Raw genomic sequence first — 9,192 nt, forward strand, 5'->3', positions numbered from 1 at the left:
CTCGCTCTACTTTTTTAATTGTTAAAGGTCCCATGGCTTGTACATATCACTTTATGAGTTTTTTTTAAACATTAATATGAGTTCCCCCAGCCTGCCTATGGTCCGCCAGTGGCTAGACATGGTGATAGGTATAAATCGAGCCCTGGGTATCCTGCTCTGCCTTTGAGAAAACGAAAGCTCAGATGGGCAGATCTGGAATGTCACAGAAATGGCACATACCACGCCACGCAGAAGGAGGCATACTCATGGCCGAAAAAGCCCTTCTTGCCTTTTCTCTCTCTCTCTCTTATACAGCTTTGTCAAAGTTACCTTCAACTTCAGAGGTGGATATGGCTAATTTGTGGCTGAGATTCACTATCAAGGCCTGGCTCTGGGGGAAATTGTGCAGAAGGTCAAGGTACTCTTGTAAGGTCTGTGTGTGTGTGTGTGTGTGCGTGTGTGTTTCCCCCTCTCTGTCTCTATTTGTTGTCTCGCTCTCCATTTTGGAAGTTCTACTATCTCTGCAAACTTTCTTTTAGGTACAGAAACAAGTCAAATGGCAAAAAAATTGAGCTTTTTTGTACCTTTGTTTGTTTGTTATTTATTTAAAAGGAAAACAGCTTTATCTATACAGTGTAGATATACATACTCTGCAACGGACTAGCTAGCAATACTTAATGTGCATGTGCGACTCCCAACAAAGATGGAACAGAAGTGAGATGCCTCACTTGGTAGATAAGATAGAGAGCTCAACACAAAGGGGGAAATAGGAGCTGCAGCAATTTGCAGTACGACATAAATATGGTGTTTTCTGAAAATTAAACCACATAAACCTCTAAATGAACCTGGAAATGAGCATAATATGAGCCCTCAAAACAACTCTGCCCCTGTTCATTTTATTTGCATGTTCCTTTTCGAGAAAATACATTTTGAGATTAACTGTGTTGCTGAAATGTATGTGATGATGTATATTATAGCACACCTTCATCAAGTAACATTAAAATGCTCAAGTTAGGAATTGGATAGCCCTGTCTGAATCTGCATGGAGAAGTAGTTGCTCTGTCTTGCTCTTTCCTCCTTGCGCTGTCAACAGTAAAGTCTCCGTAAATGCCACATGTGTTGCACAGTGCTTGCACGCAGTTGTCACTTTATCCTCCACTTTCCCTGTCATTGTCAGGTAGAGACTGACTGGCATCTGCACCTGGCACCTCAAACGGTGCTAGGCTTTTTTTCCCCCTGATTTCAAGTTTTATTTTATTTTTTCTCTGCACAAGCCTGTTGGACTAAAATCTGTGACGCTAAAATAAACAGAACAATACATACATACATACATGCCATAACCTGTGACTAGTGAACCGAACAGTTCTGATTTTTTTAACTTTGTTTGAGTATTTTTTTATATAAAACGTATTATTTATTTATTTTACTTATTATAAAACTTCCTGGATTCCAGCTTCTTAAATGTAAATATTTTCTAGTGTCTTCAATATTCTATGACAGTAAATTATACACTACCGGTCAAAAGTTTGGGGTCACTTATACATTTCCTTACATGTTCTCTTTTCTATTATAGACAGAATACCTGCTAATTTGGGTGAGGGGCTGATCTTTAATGCAATATCTTCATTGCCCAATATCAGCAGTCATTCATCCAATGATCCAAAGGCTCATTCTGTTTACTAATCTATCATTTAAAAACAGTGGAAAACCATTTAGCAATTATGTAAGCACATAATGTAATCTGAAAACTGCTGCCCTGGTTAAAAAAACAATGCAACTGATCTCAGCTGGTGTTCCGTCTACAATGGAACGCAATGGGAATTTCTATGTGACCCCAAACTTTTGACCAGTAGTGTATATCTTTGAGTTATGGACAGAAAAAAACATGTGAGGACTTCATCTTGGATTTTTAGAAATCGTGATCAACATTTTTCTCCACTATCTGACATTTTATACACCAAACAAGTAATCGATTCATCGAGAAAATAAACGGAATAACCAATGTAAATAATTCTAAGTTGCAGTACGTTTGCAGGTGACTTTTCTGTTTCTAGGCTGCACCAGCATTTAATCAGTTAATTAATTTGAAGTCTATAGATATATGCTGTTTTAATTTTCCAAAGAACAAATAGTCCCTTTCTTCCAATTTACAGTGACATATTATCTTCTTTCAATGAGATTATGGGAAACTATGGAGCTCGTAAAATAAAGCCTTACCTTAACTGACATTTAAAGAGAGCTGCTCAGCATATCTTGCATAGTGTACATGCCTGACACTGATACCTGTGATGAGGAAGGATTTAAATCCCTAGACAAAAGAGGTCTTCTCTCTCTCTCTCTCCTGGCTCAAATTCCAACATGCAAAAAATGCCACATTTAGATGATGCAAGAGTGTGTTTGGCTGCCCGTGGTCTGCATTGCAGCTGCAGCCTCTACAGTCAGCGCCTTTCTCTCCTCCAAATGTGCTGATGGTATAACAAACTGTATACAATTGCTGCCTATTTAGTTTTCCTTTATGAAGATGGTCGGGAAGAAGAAGTTGATACTTCTCATCACTGCTGAAGTTGGTACTCTCCCAGTCACCTAACCAACATGGGGTTCTTTCTTATCAATGAGTTAACATCACGGTTAGCCACTTAGTCTAGCAATCTGTGGCTATATATTAACACAGGGCACACTCATGACACTCAGTCAGATACAAAAGTACACTAGTCCAGCTTCCCTGCAGACAGCTGATTTAGGTTATCTGTATTTTTTTCACAACAGGCTATATTTTAACATGATAGTATTTTGGAGATGTGTGGAAAAGTAAAACCTTAAGCCAACAAATTGCTTAAAACGCATGTTACATTGCTGTTTACTCACTCAGCAATTTACTGTTGGTGTTCCTATTTCTTTGGAAATGAGGACCGCTGTGAATATATCCCCCCTACGGGCTTTCCTAGGGTGCTTCACAGTTCCATTCCTATTCTGTCGTTGACTGCTCACTAAAGACCTCCTGTCCCTTTAAATCTTGTATAAGCATTACACAACAGGTCCAGTGGCACACAAGCAACAAACAACCTGGAAAAGCAAACTGACAGGGTTGGGTTGAGCCAGCCAGAGGAAGGAACCAGACACCTATGGACAGACAGGCCCTCTGATCAAAGCCCTCACTGTGGCAACCGTGCAAACACACTTATATACATAGCCTTACACACCCTTTAACACATAAACAGAAAAAAATGCTTGTTCTGGTTTATCTGAACCCTGTGAGGACTTGTAAGGGCCGCATGGATGTTGTCCTTCCACTTATTGTGGAAAATCAAAGTAAATTGCATCTGATGTTTAGAGGCTGTGATTAGGCATCTCTGATTTTTGCTTTAGTCATTTTTTCGAGACTAGTAGTATTTGTGGAAGTTGTCATTGTAAACACGGAGAAATGAAAGCAGACTGTGTGTGGGTGTTTTGTTCTGGAGGGACAGAGGGGTTTGAAGCAAGACAATGTTAGTTAGTGCTCTCTTCACTTGCATGCAAAGAATAAAAAGAAGCAGGATATTTGAAATGGTTGGGTAGTTTTGTACTTTGTTGAAGCGCTTGGCAACAAGTCAAGTGAACTGGCCACTACCTATCTTTGTCCCGCCCTCTCAGTGTGTTGTAGCTGCGTGTTCGCGTCACGGCACTCCATGCCAGCGATTTACTGCCACTTCCTTGCTTAATCCCCTGTAGTGGTCATCCTCAACTATTTTACCAAGAAACCGAGAGAAGAGGACTCATCGAGGTCTGTATGCAAAGAGCTGCAGGTCAGCCTGAAAGATATGCAGTGGCAGTGTTTTGTGTGTTGGTTCTTGTTTGGCCCTGCACACATCCACGAAGCTTGGATCAAGTATCAGATCAGTCGTGTGGGCGTGTTAGAGAGAAATGGATTGAGAGAGAGAGAGAGAGAGAGAGGTGTTCTGGTGCTTTCTCAGTGGTTTTCCATTTCATCTCTCACTGCTTCCCTCCTCTCTGCTTTCTGTCCTGAACGAGGGCGGTGACTCAAACTTCTTTTTGGGCACAAGCGTAAACCGAGCATCACATTTGAGGTCTCTGACAGTCTCCCAAGATGTGGTCAAGCTTTCCTGGAACATCCTTTTGGTCCACTCTAAAGTAAGGTAGAAACAGACATTCAAAGCTTACTGTGCCTACACAGTGTAATGGCATTAAGGCATTGGTTAAAAATGTAATTGTTCTTTCTGGAAATGGAAAGGCCTCCAGATGAACCAAGACTTCACACAACAACACATCATGCTGTTATCTCTCAAGAACGCTTCCAGTTGTGATTAAATGTTGTGCGTATTTGTCTCGTATTATTGTGGGTTTTTGGTTTCATAATTCACATCTGTATAAAGTGGTCTGCGATGGCTAGTTTCTGCATTTCAGTAGATTACTGTACGTATAATCAGCTGTTCTTTAAGAGATGTATTTCCACTCCTTTCCTTCTACAACTTCAGGTCATGAGTGATGAAGTCAAGTACCTGATGAGAAATAGATGTCAAACTGTAAACAGTAACTAGTAATTTTAGGGTATATCTTGCGTGGGCCACTGGGCCCAGACTATGGGGGGTCCAAGTTGTTTCAATCTCTGCTTCCATGACACATTTTGGGGGTGTCATGTGTAGTTTGCCCATCCATATTTGTCACGATTCTGTTGGAGATTTTAATAAATGCCCCGCGGCTCTAGTGGAAATAGAGCTGGTGGAATGTCAGGCATCGACTTGAACGGCCGTGATCGCCTCGCGGCACCTCTGGAACGCAGTGAAGAATAGGGGGCTGAATTGCATCTTTGCAGATGATGTGGTTCTGTTGGCTTCATCACTAACTTCATCTGGATGACCTTCAAGTCTGAGCCCCGGGTTCTCTGCCGGAACGCGTTGGATTTCTCCCTCCGGGTCGGGAGGGACTTTCTACCCCAAGCAAAGGAGTTTCCAAGTATCTTGTGTCTTGTCCACTAGTCCCGGTAAATGGTCGATGGCATTGGGTCGTAACCGAAAAAATGAGATCACATACTGTATACAAGCAGCCTCCTCCGTAGGGGGGGCTGGGGCTAAGCCTTAGAGATAGGCTGAGGAGCTCAGGCATCTGGAGGGAGCTTAGAGTATCTGCTGACTCGCTTCAAAAGGGGCCAGGTGAGATGGTTTGGGATGGTCCTGATGCCTCTTGGGCACCATCAGTTAAAACTGGACATCTAGAATACTTTGCTCAACTTTCTGCCCCCCACAACCCACATCCATGTAAGCGCATCCAAAATGTATGGGAGAATGGAGTTCTGCTCTTAAATTCTTATTATAACAACTTTGTCTTGTTTCATGATGTCAAGCCAAAAACTAATTTGACTTTTGTGTTTCACTATGTTCTGCTACTACAATGTTATTTTTCATCATTCTTTTTAGATTCAAGGGTGTCTTACGCCACAGAAGGATGCATTTTGTCAAGAGTACCCCCCTTGGAAGCTGGTTTCAGATGGTGGCTTAGAGTATTGTCATCTATCTAGCACCATTTGAAATCAGTGTTCTTGGGGTGGGAAGTGTATTTCCCCCGCCAGCAACACGCAGCGTCGACGTGTCACCAGGGGTGTCCGGAGATAAAGGTATTCCTCCCTGAAGAACTACTCGGTGGGCTGCAGACCACCGTCCTATGGGGATGTCCTGACAGCTCAAGTTCTTTGTCCTCTCTCCAAGGTTGACCGATTTCTTTTAGTGTTCAGAGTCTGCTTCTGTTTCTAGCACCATTTGAAATCGGTTACAGTGAAGGACAGATCATCTCATCATACCTTGTGAAAGATTTTTGCAAGTGAGCTATACACTTTATTTTACGGATTGTGGATTGACTGTAGTGAAATTACACATTAAACACAAGTACTTTCATCCTGGATCTCTCATTGTTTGCACTGGAGAAAGAAGTATTCAGATTCTTTCCTTGAGAAAATACTCTTTACATTATGAGTTATTAAAAGTAATTAAAAGGACATAAGTCTTATGAGCTAAATGTGTTATTTGTAATGTAAAACTTGAATCTGTAAAGTAACAAAGCTGTCAAGTAAACGTAGTCTCGTAAAACATTTATTGTACTCGAAATGTAGTGAAGAAAGTATAAAGAAGCATTACATGGAAATACCAGTAGGAAAGTACAAGTATCTTAGAATTGTACTCCATCATCAAATGCACTCCATCACTAGATGTGTGTCTTGTCAACTTCATCAAGGCAGAATTTGAACAACTTTCTAGTAAAAACCATAAGGTGCCACTGTTAAAATATATAAGTTAAATATTAGATGAGTGTTGCTAACCACTGCTCCACCCTGCCGCTCCTTTAAACCACGTTTAAAGGAAAGGATCGACCGATCGATAGCTCTTTCTCGATTCTGTGGGTGGTGTTGCGTGGCCGTTCTTAGTTGGTGGAGCGGTGTCTGGTTATATACGATAGCGAACAAGACTCCGGCATGCTAACTAGTTACGTGGCCCCGTGCGGTCTTAGAGGGACAGGTGGCGTTCAGCCACACAAGATTAAGCAGTAGCAGGTCTGTGATGCACAATTATTTCCCATGAATGAGGAATTCCCAGTAAGCGTGGGTCTTAAGGTCGAGTTGATTAAGTCTTAAATGTTTTTTGGGGCGGTCGTGGCTCTGTTTAGAGCGGTCGCCTACCAATCGGAAGGTTGGGGGTTCGATCCCTGGTTGAAGTCCCATGACAAAGTTTCCTTGTACAGGACACCCTGATGCTGCCGATGCTCGCAGAGGAAATGTGTTTGAGTGTTTATCTGATGAGCAGGTGACACCTTGTACGTCACCCTCGGCCCCAGTGTGTGAATGTGTGTGAGTAGTTGTTAAGACTAGAAAAGCGCTATTAAGAACAGTCCATTTATGTTTAATTTTCAGCATACATGGACATTAAAGTGAGTATTTGTTCTTAAAGTTATTGTAGATTACGGCTAGCCACACCTGCATACCATATTAAAGGTGCAGTGAGCAATGCTACACAAAGATTATTTAAATCTCTGCCCCCCCCCTCCCCCCAAATTCATGGATGGACATGCATTAGCATTGCAATTTCTGTTGTCTCTGCTGACTGAACAAAATATGGCTGAGTCGACGTTAGGTTGTGGATTACAAACCATCCCAAACGATCGCAAACCGACGAGGTTCAACTGGCCTACTTAAAACAGCAAAAAGTGGAACAGCCAAGCTAACGCTATGACTCACGTTCCCATAACGACGAAAGCAACCTCCTCATCAGTTTTCATTCCCTAGAAATCACAGCGTTGGAATGGCTCGCCGATGACAGACATATGTCATTAAATGGCGTATGTATGACACGCCAATTCGTACGCCGTTATTGACGCACACTCGCTTTTTAGCGTGTTTGTCAATACCGTTTGGCCTCCATTGACTTACATTACCTTACGCGTTAGCAACTAGTATGGAAGGGTGAAAATCTGCATAGGGGGGAAGTCGGGGTAAAACCCAGGACTTTCACCCTGGTGACCGGGGATCGTGTCACGTTTCCTAACCTCGACCGTCAGTTTGTTTCTTTACCAAACCTAACCGGTTCTTCTGGTGCAGATCGGCTTGCATAGTGTGTTGGTGCTTGTGCACACCTATTGTTTTGCATTTACACAGCCAGGGCTGCGTAGGAGCACCAGATTCTTTTTATCAGCACACGGGACATCAAGATCTAGGTAACCGGGAGGACATATTCGCTGAGTTTGACAACAAGTGTGTTGGATTAACATTGCTTACTATACCTTTTAAGTTGTTATTAACGGATTATAAAAGGTAGTTCCAAAATGAAAGCTTGCCTCAAAAAATAGTACAAAACTCTCACTGAGATTTTCTGACACAAATGTTAGTTTTCGGACTACAGAAAAGAAACCAGATCCCAGTCTATACATCTGTATGCATACCCGGGCCTTAATACTCTTAAAGTACGCATAGTCTACTACTAGAGTACTTTGGGGTTTCAACAAATATTAACATGGCCCTCTGGAAGTCTACAAAACTAAATTTGATTTATTTAAAATTGTTGGCTTATTATCATTTAGCATCAACATTGAGCTAAAGCAAGCCTACAATTAAGCCTTCATTCCACTTGTATTTTTCATAATCTTTTCAATTCAACATGTTTTACGCCACAGAAGGATGCCTTTTGACAGCAGTGCCTCGCTTGGGAAGCCGATGGAGTTCGGCTCATATATTCTCCATTATAATGAAGAATAACTTTGTCTTTACTAATTGTGTGTCACTATGTTCTGCCACTACAATGTTATTTTTCATCTTTTTTTTTCTCAGATTCAAGGGTGTCTTACGCCACAGAAGGATGCATTTTGTCAAGAGTACCCCCCTTGGAAGCTGGTTTCAGATGGTGGCTTAGAGTATTGTCATCTATCTAGCACCATTTGAAATCAGTGTTCTTGGGGTGGGAAGTGTATTTCCCCCGCCGGCAACACGCAGCGGCGACGTGTCACCAGGGGTGTCCGGAGATAAAGGTATTCCTCCCTGAAGAACTACTCGGTGGGCTGCAGACCACCGTCCTATGGGGATGTCCTGACAGCTCAAGTTCTTTGTCCTCTCTCCAAGGTTGACCAATTTCTTTTGGTTTTCAGAGTCTGCTTTTTGTTTGAAATCGGTAACAGTGAAGGACAGATTGTCTTTATTTTAGGGACTGTGGATTGACTGCAGTTAAATTACAAATGATTGTTTAATTAACCAAAATACTTTTTATACTGGATCTCTGATTGATATCTAGATTGGTGTTTGCAGTGGAGGTAGTATTCAGATCCTTGACACAATGTGACAATGCCACACTGTAAAAAATAGTCCATATTTATTATCAGTAATGTGTTGTTTTGTATGTAAAACTTAATTTTCCAAAGTAAAAGAAACGGTCATAAATGTAGTCGCGTATAAAGTACTCTCTTGCCCTTTATATAGCTACAAGTACTTTATAATTGTACTTAAATATTTGTACTTGGGACCTTCAAACACTGGATGGGAGTCTTTCAACGTGATCAAGAGATCGTTTCAACTTTCTAGTCAAATACACAAGGCGGCACTATAATATAAAATAGAAGGGGAATCATTTTTCTCTGTAGATGGTAGATGGTCAATTATCACTTGTCAGACTTACAGTGGGTACGGAAAGTATTCAGACCCCTTTAAATTTTTCACTCTTTGTTTCATTGCAGCCATTTTCCAAA

Source organism: Etheostoma cragini, chromosome 7 (assembly GCF_013103735.1).
Source record: "Etheostoma cragini isolate CJK2018 chromosome 7, CSU_Ecrag_1.0, whole genome shotgun sequence".
Classification (NCBI taxonomy): Eukaryota; Metazoa; Chordata; class Actinopteri; order Perciformes; family Percidae; genus Etheostoma; species Etheostoma cragini.